General features: G+C 41.2%; 1 long non-coding RNA gene across 1 annotated transcript in view; it reads right to left on the minus strand.

Annotated features, from left to right (window-relative positions):
- The window catches only part of LOC307175348, a 286,151-nt gene that overhangs the window by 247,673 nt on the left and 16,285 nt on the right, over positions 1–22,193 (minus strand). Inside the window, exon 3 of the long non-coding RNA XR_013824318.1 lies at positions 19,125–19,262. This is a non-coding gene — a long non-coding RNA (uncharacterized lncRNA). The remainder of the gene's footprint in view (positions 1–19,124; positions 19,263–22,193) is intronic.

Here is a 22,193-nt window from a genome sequence, read left to right on the forward strand (position 1 = left end):
GAAGGACCTAAGAAAATAGTAGTCAAATGTTAACCTCCCTTAAAAGCTTTTAAAGTCATATCTGAAATGTTTTAAAAATGTATATTATTTTATCTCTCTCTATACACACACATTCATCTAGACAGATACATACATACATACATATAGGTGGTTTTCTTTGTGTCCTTGGAATGTACATCACTACCCTGAAAGCTGAGAATATTAGAACTAAGAAAACTTGGGAGATGATGAAACTGAATTTCAGATAATCACTTAGTCATCGTCAAACACTCAGTTTAAGAACTAGAACTCATGTCTGTTGACTACCAGCAAAGAAAAGTTTCTATCGACATCATTTTAGGGGGTTATTCAAATCTAAAAGCAAGACTCTGGCACCAGGAAAAGGTACTGTTTTGCTTTCATAGAGCAACTAAGAAGAGACTCCAAAAGTGTGATCATTTTAACTAGCAAAATAAAGGTCAAATGAACAATGAATTCTAAATTATTCTACTTATATTGTTCAGCTGGTGACTGTTGTAATAATTGTCTCTTTTGTGTATTTCCTAGAATTTGGAGTTGGCTTTCTAAAAAGCTAACTAATTCATTTTTAAATAAATCCAAAAAGGAATGCAAATTAGTGTTGAGACTTTAATTATGTGAGACTTCAGCCACTGGTTGTATTGTGTGGACCTTTTACATAGTGCAACCTTGTAGCTCTAGTGCCTTTTAGGGTTTGGTCCAGAGGGAAAAGCCATGTAAGCACAATCTCTGCTTGACAGTCACCTTTGATATAATACTCTGCTTGTAAAGTCTGATTTTAAAAAATAGATATTGTAGTAGAATACATCTAACCTCAGAAATGTCATATTAACAGCTTAGTAAAAAAAAAAGTCCCTAATGCTGCCATGGTGAGAAGGGATGTTTTCAAAGATGCCATGGATGAATAATTTATCGAAAAGAAAAAGTGAAATCCACAGAATGTCAAGCAAATTGAAGTGCATTTTAAAAGACTTTAAGATAAAGAAACAGCAGAGGATTTATTTTCAAGTAAAGAAAAAGGCCTGTGACCAATAGAGGCACACCCAATATTTCAGGGCCAGTATTGCAAGGGTGCATGTTTGTTTTTATGCAAATTTAATGCCAAACGTACATCTTATTGTCCATGTGAAAGGACTGGCCAAGATTTTACAAACTTAACCCTGTGTCCTAAGAGTGAGAAGGTGAGAAACAGATCAGAAAAAAAAGTGAGATATTAGTCATAATTATTCAAGTTCCCTTACAACAAGAAAGTTATCTCAGTCCTGTGTGTTTTAGACTGAATAAGCTAGGTTGTGCTGTGATAACAGACACTTCCCTAAATCTCAGTGGTTTAGCCCAGAAAGGCTTACTTCTCAGTCCCACAAGGCCTCTGCCTGCCTGTACAAGGGTCCTCCAAGGCAGCCTAAGACTCAGTCTGCTTGCATCCCATAGCTATGAAACTGGGAACACATAGTTTTAAGGTCACCATGGCAATGGAAGAGAAAGCTCAAGGAAGCACATCAGCTTTTTAAAAATTATTTAAATTTTTTTAATTTAATTTTTTTATAGAAGTATAGTTGATTTACAATGAATGTTTCAGGTGTACAGCAAAGTGATTCTATAATATATATATATATATATATATATATATATTCTTTTTCAGATTCTTTTCCATTATAGATTATTACAAGATATTGAATGTAGTTCCCTGTGCTATACTATTTTATGTATAGTAGTGTGTATACGTTTATCCCAAATTCCTAATTTATCTCCTCCACGCTTTCTCCTTTGGTAACCATAAATTTGTTTTCTATGTCTGTGAGTCTATTTCTGTTTTGTAAATAAGTTCATTTGTATCAGCTTTCAAATGTTTCAGCCTATGGGCCATCTACCTGCAGGGGGGCTGAGATGTGGGGAGCATGTGTATCTACAATGAGGAGTAAACGTCTGTTTCACCCTCTCACCCTCATCTGCCTCCATCAGAATGTATGCTGGGGGAAGTTGAAGGCTAACCCCCCCTCATTCTCCTCAGGAGGTTTTCTCCAGCCCCCTCTTGTTATATAGACTCTGATCTGTGCTAAGAACTGATTAGTTCATACCCACAACAAATTCCTCCGGAGTCCCTTTACCTTCCTGGGATGCTCAAGTCCTCTTTCTTTTTGAAGAGCCTTCATAGCAGACTTCAGTGTTTCTCAGGCTGTAAAAGGATCAGGCTCCGATGTGCTGGCCTGCTGCCAGCTCTTGCGGTGCCTACACATTTCCCAGCTCCGGGGACAACGTGGTTACGCAGCTATGAGACTTGAGTGCACAATGTTGTAAAAAGAGTTTTGTTCTTTTTCAAGCAGTTTGTGATGTGGCATTACTTTCTGTTGCAGGACGTGGTTTTGCTTACGTGAATTTGATAATTCTCCCTAGAAAAAATACCTGAACTGTGCAATTCTGCTTTCACACCTAAGAGCATCCGTAAAACGAGGTTGCTAGAGCCACTGCCACCCTTGGAAAAATGGGCATGGGAATATTCTGGGCTTCAGATCTTGTTCGTTTTTGTTTAAACTGCTCAAAATTTTTTTTTTTTTTTTTTTTTTTTTTACCATGGAGAAATCTCCATATAATATTTTCCAACAGAGGTAGCCAAGAACATATCCTAAGTGGGAAGCATTACATTTGTTACCATTTAGCACTGATAACACTTAAACATGCATGTGACTGCCGTACCCAGCAGTGTAAATTCATGCGTATGGCACTAGATGGGGTGTCTTGGGTTCCCTTCCAGCTCCCAAGCACTGTCATCACGCTGTGACCTTGACTGAGTCACTCATCATTTTTCCTCTGGGTTTTCATAATGAGGCGAGAGATGAACAGACATGACATGTGTAAAATACATGTTCTTTGAGGAAAGGGAGGGTGTTATGTGAATTTAATAGTGAGGTGTGAGTGCTTGGCTATGCATTTATACATCATATCATTTATGGAAGATGTTAACTCCATCCTGATGGTTTAAAAATATGGGATTAGCAGATTTTACTGTGACTCTTCTGCTGAAATACATGATCTAACATAACTGCTTCCATTGCCTGCAGCCCCCAGAACCCCTTATTTAAGTTCCTAGTATCTGCTCGTTTATTAAAAAGTGATGGCTTTTTTTCAAGTCTGCTTAAACCCTCTGCCTTTGTGTTTGCCAACCAAGCTGGTGAATGTTCTCATTTCATTTTAACAGCTGATCTAATTTGATTTATTTACTTTGGGATTCCTCAAACTGTGACTTTCCTTATCTTCTCTGGTCTTCACTTATAATCTCTGGACTTGTTACATTAGAAATTCACAGTTCAGCAATACTTCCCAGGAAAGAAGAGCTTGGAGACTTGTTTCCTGGAAATATTAACAGACCCTTGGTGAGAAAAGACTTCCACTAAAACTGATTAGTAAAATTGAGACCAGGCGATATTTTTGGCTACGTTTTCAATGCACCTTTTTTATTTCCAAGGATGTTGATTAAATTTTTATTGGTTTTGGAGCCCAATGATGCAGACTTAATACTGTATTTTTTTAAATGACCTCTCATTGCTAGCTTAAGCCTGACATTTCTTTTTTCTCTAACTTATTACATAACAGGTCTCAAAATATCTAGGATAGCACTAACATCAACATATTTGATTGAGTCATAGGGCTTAGACAAAGAATGTGACCAATGAGTAAAGAAAACAACTCTCAATTTACATTGAGTCCTTATGTGACAAAATAAGAGCGAAAAGTAAGTTGGAACCACATCATGGGAAATACCGAGGACCAGGGTGAGGAGTGTGGAATATGTTATGTGGAAGGAGATCCTTTAGAAGCTTTGAGGCAGAGAGAGCATATTGTCTAATCTGTGTTTTAACAAAATAAACTTGCCAGTATTAAGAATGGATTGAAAGAATAATATAAAAGAGGAAAGAAGACCATTAAGGGAGTAATATTTTAAATGAGATCGAAGCTAGTCCAGTGACAGTGAGAATGAAGAGAAAGGGATAGAATGAGAGATATTTCAAAGGTAAAATGATCATATATCTTAGTGACCAATGGAGTGGAGATGATAGGGACTTAAAAGGTGAAACTGATAGAGACAAATGATTAATTAATGAATGTGAGTGATATTAATGGCAAACCAGGACTTCTAGATCCCTTCCTTCTCTAATACATTTCTGATGGCACGTCCAGTCTGAATTTATGAGCTCTTTGACAAACTCTGTCTCTATTATTTATTATACAACCTTGGCCTCATTGACTATATTGCTGATCAGCTGATGCTGAAGGAAAGGCAGAGCAACAGGAGATTTTAAAAGCCTAGTTCTTCCCTTATTTCCATAGTCTCAAGACTGAACAAGGAGAGGGCACCCATCCACAAAGAACATGGAGTCATTGAAAACACTCTGCCTTTTCTCCACAGCCTCTGAGCATTGGTACCCTGGTGGGAGACCTGGAGGGCTTCAGGGCCACAGAGAGAGACTTCTCAAGGCAGATGTATGGTTGCAACAGAGACTTCCAGAATGCTGAGCTTTACAGATAAACTTAGATACATTATTGATTGCTATTTGAATCCATATATCACTAGACTAGCTTGATGTGACATTCATAAATAATAAGAACTTTATAGTATACCCTCAACTAGTATCGGAGCAACTTCAGGGATATAGGATTCAAAGCTAGTCTGTCCAAATCCAAGTCTGTGTTCTTGCCACTCTACTAGGCAGCCTTTCCACACTGAACCTGCTAACAGTATCATTTCCGAGGGCACTCACTTGCTGGAGTCCCAATTAAAAAATAACAAAAACGTTCACTGTTGATAAAGTTACTTCTCAGAAATGAGTTTCTGGTGTGGCAAAAGCAATACTTATTCTACATCATGGGAAGTTAAAAATCACACACACAAGACTATATTACAAAGCTACAGTAATCAAGACAGTATGATACTGGCACAAAAACAGAAATATAGATCAATGGAACAGTATAGAAAGCCCAGAGATAAACCCATGCATATATGGTCACCTTATTTTTGATAAAGGAGGCAAGATTATACAAGGGAGAAAATACAGTCTCTTCAATAAGTGGTGCTGGGAAAACTGGAGAGCTACATGTAAAAGAATGAAATTAGAACGCTCCCTAACACCATACAAAAAAATAAACTCAAAATGGATTAGAGACCTAAATGTAAGGCCAGACAAAACTCTTGGAGGAAAACATAGGCAGAACACTCTATGACATAAATCACAGCAAGATCCTTTTTGACCCACCTCCTAGAGAAATGGAAATAAAAACAAAAATAAACAAATGGGACTAATGAAACTTAAAAGCCTTTGCACAGCAAAGGAAACCATAAACAAGACGAAAAGACAACCCTCAGAATGGGAGAAAATATTTGCAAATGAAGCAACGGACAAAGGATTTATCTCCAAAATTTACAAGCAGCTCATGCAGCTCAATATCAAAAAAACAAACAACTCAATGGAAAAATGGGCAGAAGACCTAAATAGACATTTCTCCAAAGAAGATATACAGATTGCCAAGAAACACATGAAAGGTTGCTCAACATCACTAATCATTAGAGAAATGAAAGTCAGAACAACAATGAGGTATCACCTCACGCCAGTCAGAATGGCCATCATCAAAAAATCTACAAACAATAAATGCTGGAGAGGGTGTGGAGAAAAGGGAATCCTCTTGCACTGTTGGTGGGAATGTAAACTGATACAACCACTGTGGAGAACAGTATGGAGGTTCCTTAAAAAACTAAAAATAGAACTACCATATGACCCAGCAATCCCACTACTGGGCATATACCCTGAGAAAACCATAATTCAAAAAGAGTCATGTACCACAATGTTTGTTGTAGCTCTATGTACAATAGCCAGGACATGGAAGCAACCTAGGTGTTCATTGACAGACGAATGGATAAAGAAGATGTGGCATATATATACAATGGAATATCACTCAGCCATAAAAAGAAACAAAACTGAGTTATTTGTAGTGAAGTGGATGGACCTAGAGTCTGTCATACAGAGTGAAGTAAGTCAGAAAGAGAAAAACAAATACCGTATGCTAACACATATATAGGGAATCTAAAAAAAAAAAAATCGTTCTGATGAACCTAGGGGCAGGACAGGAATAAAGATGCAGATGTAGAGAATGGACTTGAGCACACGGGGAGGGGGAAGGGTAATCTGGGATGAAGTGAGAGAGTGGCACGGACATATATACACTACCAAAGGTAAAATAGCTAGCTAGTGGGAAGCAGCCGCGTAGCACAGGGAGATCAGCCTGGTGCTTTGTGACCACCTAGAGGGGTGGGACAGGGAGGGTGGGAGGGAGACAAAAGAGGGAGGAGATATGGGGATATATGTATATGTATAGCTGATTCACTTTGTTATAAAGCAGAAACTAACACACCATTGTAAAGCAATTATACTCCAATAAAGATGTTAAAAAAAAAATTACACACACACACACACAGAGAGACAGAAATAGATAGAAAAAGAGAGAGATGTACCCCCACTATACACTACTTATATATAGTTCTGAGTTCTGTAAAGTAAGTGTGATGTTACATCTTACGGAAAAAATCCGAATGAACTTTTTGACCAACCCAATAGATTCCCCAGAGACTTTCAGTATTTTTTTTTAAAAGAATACTGAAATGGGTCCTTTTATAAAATGAAAAATTTTTATGTGGCTACTACATTCTTTACTGTGAATTATTTCAGATATGAAAATAGCTTAGTTCTAAAGTTTTATCCCCGTGCATTCTGTATCCAAAAGAAAAAAAGTGTGATCAGTGTGTGCTTCCAGAAAAGAATAAACAGCCCAAATGTTAAATACGTGATCTGAAACCAAATGCTGATTCAAACTTTAAGCTATCCCAAACATGAAAGATGCGTGCTGGCTTAGACCTGGGACCACGGCTGAGGTACATCCAGTGACCTTGGGGGGATTTTTGTTTTCTAAATTCTTCATCCAGATGAACAATCTCCCAAATGACAATTCTGAGTTCTGATGTGGTTGAATGTATCTGAGGGCAGCCACCCTTGAGGCTCATGAAAGAGGCAGTTAGTCTATGACCAACTCTGACTAATATGTATGGAGAGAACCCCAGAAAAGAAACATACTTCAAGTTGTTTGCCCAGTAATGGATATTTGACTTACCCCCCCACCCTTCCCTAATGCCAGCATAAGTGGTATTTGAAGAGCAAAGCAAATTCCGTTTTGATTCCAAACTTCGGTCTGATGCACTTGGACTAACGTTCCAAATTTAGGGAGCAGCTTCACCATAGAGACTTTCTCAAACATCTCTGGAGTTGGCCATTATGCCACTAAGGCAGCAGGTATTTCAATCTGCACAGAAAACAGAAAGGCTGCTGTGGCCAGCTAAGAAGAGAAAAGAGTTATACTTGTATACACTGGAAACCAACAGCTGGAACCAACAGCTGAAAAGAACGGTGGCTTCCTTTAGCCCTTTGCTCCATACCCAATCAGAAAAGCATGCTCTTTAAACTTGACAAGGTTCTTATTGCACATCAAAAGCCTGAAATTTTTATATACCACTGACCCAGTAGTTCCCTTTCAATGAATGTATCCTAAGGAAATAATCAGAGGTACCTCAAGGTTTAGCTAGAAGGATGTTCACTGCAGCATTATTTCATTAGTGAAAAATTGAAAATGACCTAGAAATACAAGTGGTGTAGTGGTTTCCTACTGCTGTTATAATGGATTACAATAGACTCAGGGGGTGAAAACAACACAAATTTATTGTCTCACAATTCAGTAGGTGCAGTGGGCTTGGCTGGTTCTCTGCTTCGAGTCTCATTGAGCTAAAAATCAAGGTGTCAGCAGGGCTGCGTTCTCTTATGGAGGTTGTAGGGGAGAATAGGTCCCTGTTTTCTTGCAATAGTAGGATTGAATCCCCATTTTCTTGCTGGCTCTCAGCTGAGAGCCATTCCCAACTTCTAGAGACCAGCCACATGGCCCCCATCCTCCATCTTCAAAGGCAGTAACAGTGGGACCAGTCCTTCTCATATCACATCACTATGACCTGTGCTTCTCCCTCCCTCTTGCTCTGAGAAAGGCCCCTGTGATTACATTCGGCCCACCCGATAATCCAAGATAATCCCTCTACCTGAAAGTTGGGAACCTTAATTCCATCTGTAAAATTCGTTTTGTCATGTAATTTAACATAGTCACAGATTCCAGAGATAAGGTCATGTTGATCTTCAGGGGCCTACCAAATAGGTATCAGTTGAGTAATGCACGGAACGTGCACGGACTTAAACAGAGTATCAATAAAAGTAATGGTGTTGAAAAATATCTAATGGCATGGAAAAATGCTAAGTGAAATATTGAAAAACATTAAAAAAAAACAGGCTGCCCAACAGTATGGATGGTTTCATTCATTTTTATAGAGTAAAAATAATCTATAGTTTGATATGTCTATGTATCTGTTCCTATCTCTACAACTATTCAATATTTATATATCTATCTAGGTGGAAAGGTCTAGGCAAAAATGTGGAGTGGTTTTTGAGGTTGACGATTACTGGTGAATTTTTTAAGGTTAACATATATTTTTAAACTTACCTAAAATGCTTAAGTATATCCTCTACCCACCACCGCCCCCCATACACATACAACTTAAAAATTAAACCTTTCTCTTACAAGCTGAATGCAGTATATAGCCCTTTGGCCAGCTGACTGACCCACCCAAAATGCGAGAAAATGTTTCTCCTAGATCCAGTGATATTCCCATTCTCATGGGACTCAACTCAGTTCCCGTATGACAACCCCAATCCCACACAGCCGGCCCTAACTCTGAGACATCCAATATCTTTATCCCAGTGGCCCAGTAGCCATTAAACCAAGTTATAAGAGAAGAACCTCACTGACTTTCTACAGCTGCAATAATATATTATTGTTCAATGTCATCTCTGAGAAATTTTCTGACATGGTGTAGCCTGAGACTTCCATATGTCAATGTTGGGTTTGGTTTAAATTTCAGATAGCTAAAAATAAGTCTTTCTCCTCCTTTTGGTTTTTAAAGTGTAAGCAGATCTAGCTTTTGATGTACAAAGCTTATAAACGAAACAATTTGCTGTCCCCACCCAAAGACAGCTAATGCAATTCCAGAAAGAAGAGTCTATCTTTAACAGTTTACTCTACGTTCTAACTGTGGTTTCCGTAAGAACACACTGTATACAAACTTTGTTCCTAAGGTTATTTCTGTTGGTGCCAAATTGACTTCAATTCACAAAAATCATGTGGTGCATTCCCATGAAACTTGGATGTTTTTGTTCTAAAGAAAAACAGAGGGTTTTTTCCCCTTCGGCAACTATTCCTGTTTATGGAAGATCCACTTCCACCCTGGGGATCATACTTAGAATCAGTCAGCAAGTGTGGGCTTAATTCTTAGAAGACCTAGCAAAGACCTTTGACCTCAACTCAAACTCGACTGCAGACTATGTCCAATAAGTAGCGGACTGGTGGAGCATCTTATAACATTATGATAAAAAAGTATGTTCTTTCCTACCAAAATCCTAGGGTTCCAAGATCCTTGGGTCCAAATCTTGTCTCGTCTTTACTACCTGCTGTACCATGGGCCAGTTATTTAACCTCAGTGTGCCCCAATTTGTAAAATGAATATAATAATATTACCTACTTCTTAGAACTGTTGTGAGGTTTAAGTGAATTAAACATATAAAGCATTTGGAACACTGTCTGATATGTGATAGTAATAGCACTTGTAAGAGAACCATGTAAAGGAGGCAGCAGTACTATTTAGGATATTATCAGTCAAAGAAAGAGGGAAAGAGAGAGGGAGGGAGGGAGGGAGGAAGAAAGAGGATAAGAGAAGAGAAAAAGAAAAGGAAAGGAAAGAAAAGAAAAGGAAAAAGAAAAGAAAAGAAAGCGTCCTTAAGAGAGTCATGACCATTTATAAAGCGTGCAAGAAGTTAAAGTTCTGCTAACTAGCCAGGCCCCCTTCTGCCTCAGGGCCTTTGAGTTGGCTTTTCCCCTCAACCAGGGGTTTCCTCATTGAAATAGTGGCACAGTCCACTCCCTTACTTCCTCCAGGACTTTGCAGGAATAATAACTTCTCAGGGAAGCCCACCCTGATCACCCAATTTAAAATTATGCCTCCACCCCCAGCCTGGCACTGCTCATCCCTCTGGTCTGTTTTCTTTTCTTCTACTGATGTTTAACATTCTATATAATTTATCTATTGTGTTTACCCTTAAGTTCCAGAGGGCAGAGATTTTTGTCTGCTTCTTGCTGCTGAATCTTCAGCACCTACCATAGGACCTGACTCATAGTTGATGCTCTATAAATATCTGTTCAATGCCTAGAAGGCTACCTACCTTCAAGAGAGGAAGCGTCTTCTAAAAAGGAGGGGTGGGGCTTCCCCGGTGGCACAGTGGTTAAGAATCTGACTGCAAATGCAGGGGACACGGGTTCGAGCCCTGGGCCGGGAAGATCCCACATGCCACAGAGCAACTAAGCCCGTGCGCCACAACTACTGAGCCCGTGTGCCACAACTACTGAAGCCTGCAGGCGTAGTGCCCATGCTCCACAACAAGAGAAGCCACCGCAATGAGAAGCCCGTGCACTGCAACGAAGACTAGCCCCCGCTCACCGCAACTAGAGAAAGCCTGCGCACAGCAACAAAGACCCAACACAGCCAAAAATAAATAAATAAATTTTAAAAAATAAATAAATAAATAAAAAGGAGGGGTGGATATCACAAACTTCAACTCAGAGCTCTCAAGCAATCTGCTGAAAATCTCAGTGGGAGTCCTACACTGTCTCTCCCCTGATAAGGTCCCCAGTGGAAGTTCTAAAGGGACCGAGTGAGGCAGAACCGTGAGTTGGATGTTGGGAGACCACGCTCCAGTCCCACTGCTGCCCCTAACCATCAAGTCACTCTAGCTTCCCTTGAGGGGAAAATAAGCAATTGGATCAGCATTTAGTTAACGGCCGTATGCTCAGACTTACTTCAGTCGCCCTTATCAAAGCCTGACTGGAGTCAGCAAAGCAAGTTGCATTTTCCATTTTACTTGTGGCTACAGCATCCTGGTGACGTACATAGAGAGACTGCTCCAAGCATCCCAAGATGTTAATTATTGTTTTGTGTAAGATCTCTCAAGAAAACCATAACAGAACTTTCTCAGTTTAGTCCAGTGACTGACAAATTTAGCAGTAAAATATCTTTTTGCATTTCTCTTCATTTAAAAACTATTGGATAAAATTTTCTGTGAGGAAAGAAAAATGACCTATTTGCCTCTCCCTCACAGAAGTAAAATACTGGCTTATAAGCAATAGAGGCAGAAAGGGGCCTGATGACACTTAGCATATAAAAATTACCCTCATCTTCGAGCAGAGAGTGAAGGTCACGTTGCCTCCAGTTTTCAGCTGCTAAGGCAATATTAGCATTTCCACTTCCTGTCTGGGTTTTCTGGGCTGTTCTGGGAAATGGAAGGCCCACAGGAGATTTAGATTTTATCTTCTCTCCTCATCTGCCCCTTGAGATATAGATAAGATTTGGCTTGAATCTCTAGTGCAGAAGCCCTTCCGAAGACTTCTGTGAATTCACGGGCTGGGCATGCTCTTGGTTACTGATTCGGTTTCTTGGGGTTCAGTCTAAGCTGCTATAATAAAAAGGCTCAAAACAGCAGTGGCTTAAACGAAGTAGAAGTATATCCTCTCTCAAGTAATGGTCCAGGGGTTGCCAGAATAAGGAAGGTAAAGCCACTCTGCCATTTTCAATGCATGTGCTTGAGTTCAAGGTGACTAGTCCAGTTCCTGCCACCACATCGGCATCCCAGGCAGCAGGAAGAGGGAAATGACATGCTCATGCCTTACAAAGTCATGATGTAGAAGTGGTACATATAATGTCTGCTCGCATCTCATTACCTAGAACTTATTGCATTGCACAATTGGCTGCAAAAGAGGCTTGGAATTGCATTTGTTACCTAGGCTGTCATAGGTCTAACTGCAAAAAGGACATTCTATGAGTCAAGTGAGGAGAGAATGGATGATGGAGGACAGCCAGCAGTCTCTGCCCCGGTCCCCATCTCCAACCACTCCAACATCCACTCACAGCCTTCTTCCCACAAATAGCTTGGGACTTGCCCCATCCCTGAGGGATTCAGCCTAATGTCCCATCTGGTTGCTGTTTCTAGCTCCAAGTCTGGGCTCTACCCAATAGGAGCAATCTTTTCCATGGTCAAGATGTAGCTCCTCGGGTTCCGCTGAAGTTCTATCTGCCTCTTTCATACACACACACTCACCCTATGTACAGTGGTAGAGTAGAAACTAACAGACTGCAATTTAAAACTCCCATTAGGAAAAGGGAAAATGGAAAAACACAGCAGCCACTTGTCCACAGCAATGACCAAAGTTCCCCTCCCCTGACCGAATAAATGTCCTTGATTTGATCCTGCTTCTGCCCACTAAGTTCCTCCTTCTCTGTTATTCTGAAACGAGCGTCGAAGAGCAGACCTTCCTTGGGAGCTGTACAGCTTTTGTAATTCACTTCCTGCTTGGGACGTATTTGGGGGATTAGGGCTGTTTTGAGGAATGGAAGAATTACATGCTTTTGGCTGTTTGGTTCCAGTTGATTCCATGCATATGTAACTATGGCCAAAGAGCTCATCCAGAGTTGTGGGGTTTTTTTAACTGATCTTATACTCATCTTTGTGCTCCACCCCTGTCTCTCTCTCTCTCTGTGTCTCTAATTTTAGCTCCCTTGAAATCATCTGAAACAATATGTTTCAGTGGGATAGAAAACCCTTCATCAGATTTTGGCTTCTGAATCGTCTCCCACTGTCTGGATGAGAAGTCTTCCTGGGATGTGATTGGGAAGTCTGGGGGCTATTATATTATCACCTGCCAAAGCTGCCCCTTTAGAATATGAGTCGCTTTTTGTAATTAGCCTGAGGTCATCAATCTAGAAGTAGCGAAAGGCTGGTTGAACACATCAACATTCTGAGTTTTCCCAACCAGTTTCACTAAAATTTCTGGATCTATCACCAACCATTTTATCTTCCAAGGTTTCACTGTAGACAATTTTCCCAAATACTCTGCCATGGCATAACACGAGTCACCAGATTCCTCGTTTGCAATGTTTTTCCTTGCCTCCTGCTATCTGATCACTAGCCACTTATTTTTGGCTTTGTTATGGCAGCGCCCCTTCTGATAGCACATTCTGTATTGGGTAGGATATAGCATAAGCTGCTGTCACAACAAAATCCAAAGCGCAGTGGCTAAAACAAGACAGATTTATCACATTTCAACAATTTTAAAATAAAATTCTTTTCACTTTTAAGCAATTCTGAAGTGGGAATGTGTCTTATAATCAATAGCATCTTCACATTGTGTCGTAGCTTAATTGGCTATGAGTGTTTTTCTTCTTGAGTAATAGGACTTCTGCAACTGATGATGTCTCAGATTGGATCTCTCTCTCATAGAACAGTCCAGACATTGACAATCCAGGACGAGCAGAGCAGTGCTATCATCCTTAACGTGGGACTCCCCTATTTGGGTCTGAGGTGGGTGTTCCAACTCTTCCAACACTTACTAGCCAACAAAAATGAGGAAAGAGTCAGGGAAGTGCATGTTCATTCCTTTTAAAGGCACAACCTAGAAATAATACATATTATTTCTACCCCACCCATTAGCCATCCATTAATCACATGTTCATACATAACTTTTAACAAAGGCTTAGAAATGTAGTCTCTACCTGGACAACAATGCTCCCAGCTAAAGTTCAGCAGGGTTTTTTAATGATAGGAAAGAGAAAGAATGGATATTAAGAATGAACTAACAGCCTTTACTGTACCTCTGCTTCCAAATTCCTATTTCCACAGCTAATGCATTATCTCCCAACTCATTATTTTATCAAACTCAATCAGTTCATTGATCCCCCAAATGCCTTCACTCAGTCAATCTGCATTTGGGAGGTTGACTTTATGAAGCCATGGCTTTGGGGAGGCAAGATTTCCATCACAGCAGCAACAGCAACTTCAAATTGGATAGTAGACATCTCTCTTCTTATCTTCCTGCCACCCAACAACCACAGGGCTGGAGCCTTTTCCAATCTCATGGTCTTCTCTCTCCTCACCCTCTCTGCTCCCTCCTCCATCACCACTCTCTCATTCTTCAGCCTGTGTCCAGGGTAGAGCAGGTCCGCTCTCTCTTCCCTTTCCTTCCGCCCTTTGAATCTATGCCCTCAAAGTCTCACTTTCATCACTGACAGCACCAAGAATTTTTCCTAAATAAAGATAGATATCCTCCCTAAAAGGAATTCTGATGGAGTCACCTGTAAAGACAGTAACATTACCATAATGCTTCAAAAGACTATTGGGGACCCAGGGAAGGATATCAAAGTCAAGGTCAGATGCCTAAAATTCTACCAGATGGCACCTGACACAAATCTAACATAGAGAAAGTGGGATTCAGCAAATCCATAGAGCTGAGCTTTGTCTTAACACTTTGTGAGTCATTTTGAGAACAAGTCCACGAAATGATACTTATTTTCTGCCTAGTTAGCCCTCTAACGATATAATCTTCTATATTTGTCTACCAATTTCCTCACTAAGGTCTTTAGCAATATCACCACCATCCACACACTGATGAAGGTATCTGCTCAGTTGTAAAATCCATACAGCTCTTCCTTAGATACCAGTAATGAGGTATTGATGAGCCCCAGTTTCAGAAGGCAACCATTTATCTTTCCCCTTGTCTTTCTAGTGCCTATGTCAGCTATTTATATTCTCTTTCCTGGTACCTGGGTGTCTGCTATTCGTAGTCTCTCTTTCCCCATTTTATTTGAACTGAAAACATGTCTGTCGGTGCTGGCATTAATATGCCCAAGATTCATCCAGCATGGGGCCTGATATGATCAATGATTTCCATCCGGCTTTCCCAGCATCTGTAGCTCACTACCAGGCTTGGGAATTCCAAGTAGGACAGAACTCAGATCCTGCAAGCATCCTGGCACAGACACGGTGGGTTCTAGCATGCCTCCAACAATGATGTGTAACTCTGGGCATCCGAGGGGTGGTGAGAGTCTGGTGGCCTCATGCCACTCATTGTCTGCCTCCAGGTTTGGGTCAGTTCCTGTAAGTTTGGGTCCATTCGTGTAATGGCTGAATCACTCTGGTAACAGCCCCCTTTAATAAGAAGTAGACTTTTTACGTTTTTCTTTCATGGAATTATATGTGAATGCCTCATATGGTCAAGAGAAAGCAGCTCTGCACGCCTATATTTAAATGCTGCAAATAATTCCCGCTCACTCTAACTCTATCCAGATGTGGATACTCCGTGCCCATGTAAATGAGATGGCTTGCTTTCTTTTTGGTCTTGTCGAGAATCTGCATTCTGACTCACACAGGAAAACAAAAAAATGGAAAGAATGTGCGGCAACTACACACAAGACATGCTATTTTAATAGTACAAGCTCTGTTGAAGGGAAAATCAGTGCTTTTGTGCTGCAAACAACAGCATTTGCATTTCAAGGGGCTAGACACTACAGCTCAGTAAGGACCATGCCAACAATGGCCTTTCGTCCTGGGTGTCAGCTCTTCCCATAGTTGGATTTCTGCTTTGGGTTCTAAGTATTCTTGACTAGGAGCCACATCTGTTCTGTGCCCCCAGCCTGGCTGCGGTGACTTTCTCAAAGGGAACAATTATTTCGAGATAATGGGCCCTCTGTAGTGCCTACAGCATTTTCCATGCTATGCCTCTCTCTCTTGAGCAGTGAACTGCAGTCAGGCAAATGTGGGCACCCAAAACTCGGAACACAAAAAGCAATTCACATGGCCCACCATGTTTTGTGCTCCACAGAGTGTCTCATTTAAAACACAACCCACTAAAGACCCATTTCACTAAACTGGGCTCTTACAAAATGGAAAAAATAAAGAAGAGAAGGGAAAAAGGCAGCCCATCTCCTTTTGCCGTTCTTGAGCCATTTACTGATGGATCTTTGGAAAAGCTTGTTCTGTGACTGACGGAGTCAAACTAATCTTCAATCCACCTTCACCCCAAACTCATCCTCCCTTCTTTGAGACAGCAGAGGGTGGAAGACCCACAGATGGTGGCGGTGCCCAGAGGCACCGGAAGTAATGACCCCGCCTTTTCACGGGATGCCTTCAGAGCTGCTCTGCAAGGTTCGCTGCAGCTCTGCTAGAAACCCACCCTCTCGCCACCATCTCAGACACTGCTCCAGTCGGTCTATGACGTTTGACATGTGTGTTCATTTACCCTGAACTAAATGTGAGGCTGAGAAATGGAATTCAGAAAAAATAGAATCAATCACCACTGAGACTCACGTGTCATTAACCATAAATTCCTTAGAACAATAAAAGCACATTATGCTGGCCCAGCTCTTCCAGTTTACAGCGTGCTTTCTTGGGCAACCTCACGCATGATCCTCGCAGGCATTCTGTGAGGCAGGCAGGGCAAGCTTACTACTCGGGTTTTCCAGGTGAAAAAAAATGAAACACAGGGAAGAGTGTTAACTCCCCAAGATCTCAGAACTCACAAGAAGAAGAGAGGAACTCAGCGCAGGGCTTCTGGTTTCCAGCCTCCAATTATTGTCACCACATTTTAACCAGACCGCCCCAGAGTCATTATCTCTACCTTCCAATTGTCTAACTTGTTAGTCTCCCAAAGGTGGAAATTTGGGGCCTGGCACTTATCTGGGAACAGGGTGACCAGCTGCCCCAGTTTGCCTGGACTCTCAGTGCTAAAACCAGGACTGTCCTGAGTGAACCAGGAGAGCTGGTCACGACAACAGGCAGGACTTCCAGCCCAAGTAGGGCCCATGATAGCCATGCTCCCCTGCAATCAGCAGACTCCATTCTCAGGCCATGTGTGCTATTTCCAGAGGACACCTCTAGCAAATGCTTCCAGAAAGATGAAGAAATTCAAAGGGCCTGGTCCTTTGATGGGACACGCAGGAATCCTTCAGCAGCCCTGTCCTGTGAAAGCGCCAGTTCCAGACTATTCACGGAACAGTGTCTCTGCCCCTCAGAGTGTGTCTGGCACAAATAACTCTGAGCCCATCTTTCCCAGGCTGTCAGAGAACAGCCCTCCCACCTGGCTGGACCAAAGCCCTGTGACACCATGTGACCACTGGGGTGGGGCGGGGGGCGGGGTGGCGGTTGAGTAGGAAGGAAAAAAATAAGAGACTTGCTTGTGACTTTTTCCCCCAATGACCCTGAGCTTTTGAGGATTGTTCGTTTTGGTGACTGAGTTACTCTACCAAAGAGAGGACTGATGCTAACAGTTTTATATAATTTCTGTGCACTAGATGCCCTTCTGCTCAAAACAGAACAGGGCCTGTATTCTCTACACGTTTGATACTAAAGCAAGCCTGATGTCTGGCCAAATGTGGCAATAGGTATCAAAATCCTTAAAAATGTTCATAACCTTGGGCCTAGAGATTTCACTTCGAGGAATTTTAGCTTAAGGAAACAATCGGGGACATATAAATTAATACGAATACTCTTAAGATCATCAGAGCAGGGAGATCATCTGGCCATGCTATGTTTACTGCTGGGGGTTCAGGAAGGTCTGGTATGTTTGGAGCACTGGTAGAGCTGGCTGCGAGAGAACTGGAGCTGTGCTCCCTGCTGGGGATCAGAAAGAGCCGGGCTTGTCTGGGGACACTGGTCGAGTGGTACAGAGGTTCAGGTTGAGGGTGGTGAGAGAGGCTGAAAAGCATCCTGGGAAGCAGCTCAGCCAGAGGGAAGAAACCAGGCAGGTCAAGGTTAGCCTAGGAATAAAGGCTTGCACCTTCAAGGGGTATAGAGATGCTGAGGCAGAATGAAGGCTATTATCTAACATCCATCCCCATCCAGTCCTTAGAGTTATATCTGAGGCCCAGAAAGAGGGAGGGTAGAAGGGAAAACAGAAAGTAATTTCACTAAACTCTGAGACACTCTGGGGCCCAAGGAACACTGCCTCGGGAACTTTTGCGGAGAAGGCAAGTCACGTAGATGAGAGAGTTGCTCTTCCTATTCAACCGCAAGACCCTGCACAGCTTTGCTACCATGAGCACTGTGGCAGCCATTGGCCCTTCTACATGGCTTGAGGAGAACTGCAGCCTCTCCCGCTGCAATGGCCAATCCATATGGGATTGACATATATACACCAATATGTATAAAACAGATAACTAATAAGAACCTGCTGTATAAAAAAAATAATAAAATAAAATTCAAAAATAAATTTTTGTAATCCATATGGGTATATGTACTATATATATATATATATATATACACACACACATATAATACACACAGAAACACATATGTATGTCCCAGACCTTACCAGACAAATGAAAGTAATCATCACCAACACCATCATCAATTTATCTCCCTAACTCTCCTATTAGAGTCTGATTTCCTTGGGGAAAGGGCACTTTTTCTGCCTTGTTCACCTTGATACCTTAGAACTTAGAAGAATATCTGGCTTATAGTATGCATTCAATAATATTTATCAGATAAATGGATGGCTGTCACAACCCAGATCCTTACCAGGATAACACCTAGAAATTAGACCCTCTTAAAATATTCCCCCATAATTTTAGCAAGTTTCCAAAATAGTGTCTCATGTATCCCACCATCAGCATCCTCCCAGCATTCAGCATGCTGGTCTACTTGTCAATGCCCTCTGACCATGAAACATCATTGTCACCATTGCTCACAGTCAAAACCCCATCATCTGTGCCCAGGATTCACTTCCAATCCTCAGAGTGCCAAACTACTGCCAGGTTTGAGCCAGAGCTTGAAAAAATGTCCTCCTCTCCAATTGTGGACCACACTTTGTCACTAGGGCCCAAAGCACCTCTGGTTGGCCCAGAAATTGACAGTCTCTCTTGAATGGTTCTGTGATTTGGGACCCTCAGCCCTCTAACCATAAACGTTCAAATCCAGTAAAAGGTGGGCAGGGATAAGACACTATATTATTCATACCAGCTTTTTTGCTCTCTCCATCAATCCAAACTCTCCCTTCCTCACCATAATAAAACAAAATTCCCCTTGCATTATAATGTGCAAATAGACTCCGAGGGAAGGGAGAGGTGGGGTGGGGGTCACATTTTTAGCACTTACCGCACCTGGTCCTCAGTTCAGCCAGTCCAGCAAGACTCAAGGTGAGATGGAGAGTTAGAGTTGGAGATGGTGGAGTTCCAGGGGACCATGAACAACAATCTTCTTTCCTGCTGACTTCTGAACCGGGTTGGAGACAACCTAGAAGAGGAAGGCAGATGAACACTCAACTCCCATCTTTCTTGCTGCAAGTCTGAGCAAAAACTAATTCTCATTATGGTGGTTTACATCTGCTGGTAAACAAATTTCTTAATCCTGAACTCCTAACCAGCATAATTTAACCACCCAGCCTCCCCATGGACCTCCTGCAGACCTACCCCTATGCTTGCTGAATGATTGAGAGCAAGCAGGACCCCACGTCCCTGGCAGAAGCACACTCTTGCATATATACGGAGCTATATGAAAGGTAAAGACCTTAAGTCAACTGTTATTATTCCCGGGTCATGAAATTATGGATAATTTTTAGTTTCCTCCATGAATGCATTCACGTGTACGTGTGTGTGTATGATTTTTCACATTTTCTATATGTATGCAATTTATTTGAAATCAAATTGGAAAAGAAAAGTAATTATTCAAGGTTATATTTCAAACAAAATGAAGGAAAGAAAAAGAAAGAAAATCTCACTTCCAGACAGTAGCTGAGATGGCCATGAGATTTTCTTTTTCTTTCCTTCATTTTATTTGAGATATAACCTTGAATAACGAACTCAGCTACTGTCTGGAAGAAATATGCACTTTGACACCTGATGACATTGCACCTGGGTTGGTGGCCCACTTATATCATGGAAATGAACTTTAAGCCTCGGGTGCAGAGAAGAAAGATTGCTCAGAAAATGGCAAGCTAAAGACAGAAATCCAACAAAAATATGTTCACTGGAGCTCTCTAAAGACTTGCAGAGGGCCCACTGACCTCCTCTAACCAGTTATTGAAGATTCCGAGAAAAAAAAGTTTGCCAGACTGTAAATCCCTAGAGAGATGCTTCCTGGGTATGAGGATGTGGGGTTGCTGGTGGGGCAGGGCAGGAGGAACCTGAAACAGTGCCTCAGAATCACAGCAGCTCAGAGCTGGGAGAATCCATGGGGAAGGGAGAGAATCTGGTGTTCAGCCAACGAATTCCACTGTTGAAGAAAGAGCGAATGGAATGCCCAGTGATTTGATGAGGATGCCACGATGCTTTAGTAGCATCAGGGCACCTTCCACTTTTCTTCCCCTTTGTTTCAGTGACAAATGATAAATGTCATGTGGCCAATGAGTAGAAGAATCAAAATTGTAAGAATCAAATTGTAAGAAAGTTGTCTGGCCTTAAGAACACCCCTCTTCATAAAAACAACCAGGTGGTCCATGCAGGTTGCAGGACCCACACAAGAGAGCCAAGGAGTAAAGAGTTACAGCCTTTTCCCAAAGTATCATCAGTGGGGCTCTACCTCCACAGGATAATAATAGGTCTGATATGGGAAAAGAGGGGTGGGGAGTGGCTTTGAGAAATATTGGGTTAAACAACATTTTAAATGAGTCCTGACTGCTAACAGCTTTGTGAATTTGTCTCAAATAACTTCGACCATAGAAACTTTACTCATCTTGTAGGAATAATGTTGTACAGATGTAATTCGGATAATGCTAGGATAGAGGGTCACCGCCTTAGGCAAAATCCATAATTTATTTGGAGCAACCATGCCTAGGGTGTCCATGGCTGTGGCCTTCAGTCCTGTAGCCTGAGTTTTTCCTGAGATAGTTAGAAACCCTACTCAGGAATGCTCCTGAACAGTAATCTGCTATTTGAGAACCACATGTCTGTTTATTTTTATTTTGCTAATTTTCTTGCTCCATCATCTGTGATTCAAAAATTATTTTTTGCACTGTAAAAGATATAATGAAATATCTTCCTTAAAACTCCAGCATTATTTTGATCACAGTCTTCTGTTTTGATGAACTATGGCACTGTGCCAAAGAAAGCCAAAAAGAAAATCAGAGGATTTTCCTGCCTGACAGAGGATCCTCAGCAGGAGAAGAATCAAACCACCTCACCACGAACAATATTTGTTCAATCACTTCTAAACGACAGCACGGCAAGAAAGTATGAGCTATTGATTTTTTGGTTTTGGTTGTTTTTATATTTTTAAAAAAAGTTTTCTTTGTCAAATTGGAGTTTTAAAAGGCATCTGTCACTGGGATGAAGCATGGTACCTTTGGATATCACTTTGTTTGAAGTAGGCGGCAAACTAAACACTATATAGATATACGATCTTGTACGTGGACCTTGCTAGGAATAGGCTATTTTCTTAGCAGTTCCCAAATATATAATAAAGAAGTAAACTAAAATTTGATCTAAATTATTATTAGAATCTGCAGAGCCAATAGCTAAATCTAGATGCCAAAAAGAGTCAAGGCCAAAGAAATAATACATATGTAGGTCACAGACAAACTTGGTCAAGAGAGTGTCACTGAACCACTGAATGACAAAATACTTTGTTTCAAACTTATCTCTACGTATGGTAATATTCACGATGAATGTGACTAAAAATATATGTAGAGCAGCCTTACCAAAGTTCTTAAGTCATCCAAACGGTCAGAAGTGTGCCACTTCTAGTGAAGGCAATTGAAAATTTAGAATATACAACCTTTGATATGAGATCCTTTTCCCCCTGCAAGAAAATACCCCAATCCCCACCCCCAAACGAAATGGCCAACTCGTGGTCCTACAGAGAGAGAACCCAAGGCCAATGGCTCCAGTGGCCACAAAGAGGAGGGATAGCTGATTGTTTGTGTGCAGGTATGTGTGTAAAACACACTTTAAACTCTACACTTCTACAGTAGGGAGAACAACTAACAGACTGCTTTAATATATGTCTCTACCTCCAAAAGCTTTTTTTTAATTTTTGTTTTGTGTTCCTTAAATAACATGTCCTGCCATTCTCATGGTCATCCATAAGAGAAGATTGGTTCTAATGGTCTGCAAACCCTCTGTTTCATAAACAGCAGCCTGTCTTAGCAAGTGCTTCCTCAAGAATGCATAATCAAAGAAATCTTTATCTTTGAAAGTAGAAATTTCGATAGAACAATAATTAATTAAT

The sequence above is a fragment of the Stenella coeruleoalba genome, assembly GCF_951394435.1.
Source record: "Stenella coeruleoalba genome assembly, chromosome: 16".
Lineage (NCBI taxonomy): Eukaryota > Metazoa > Chordata > Mammalia > Artiodactyla > Delphinidae > Stenella > Stenella coeruleoalba.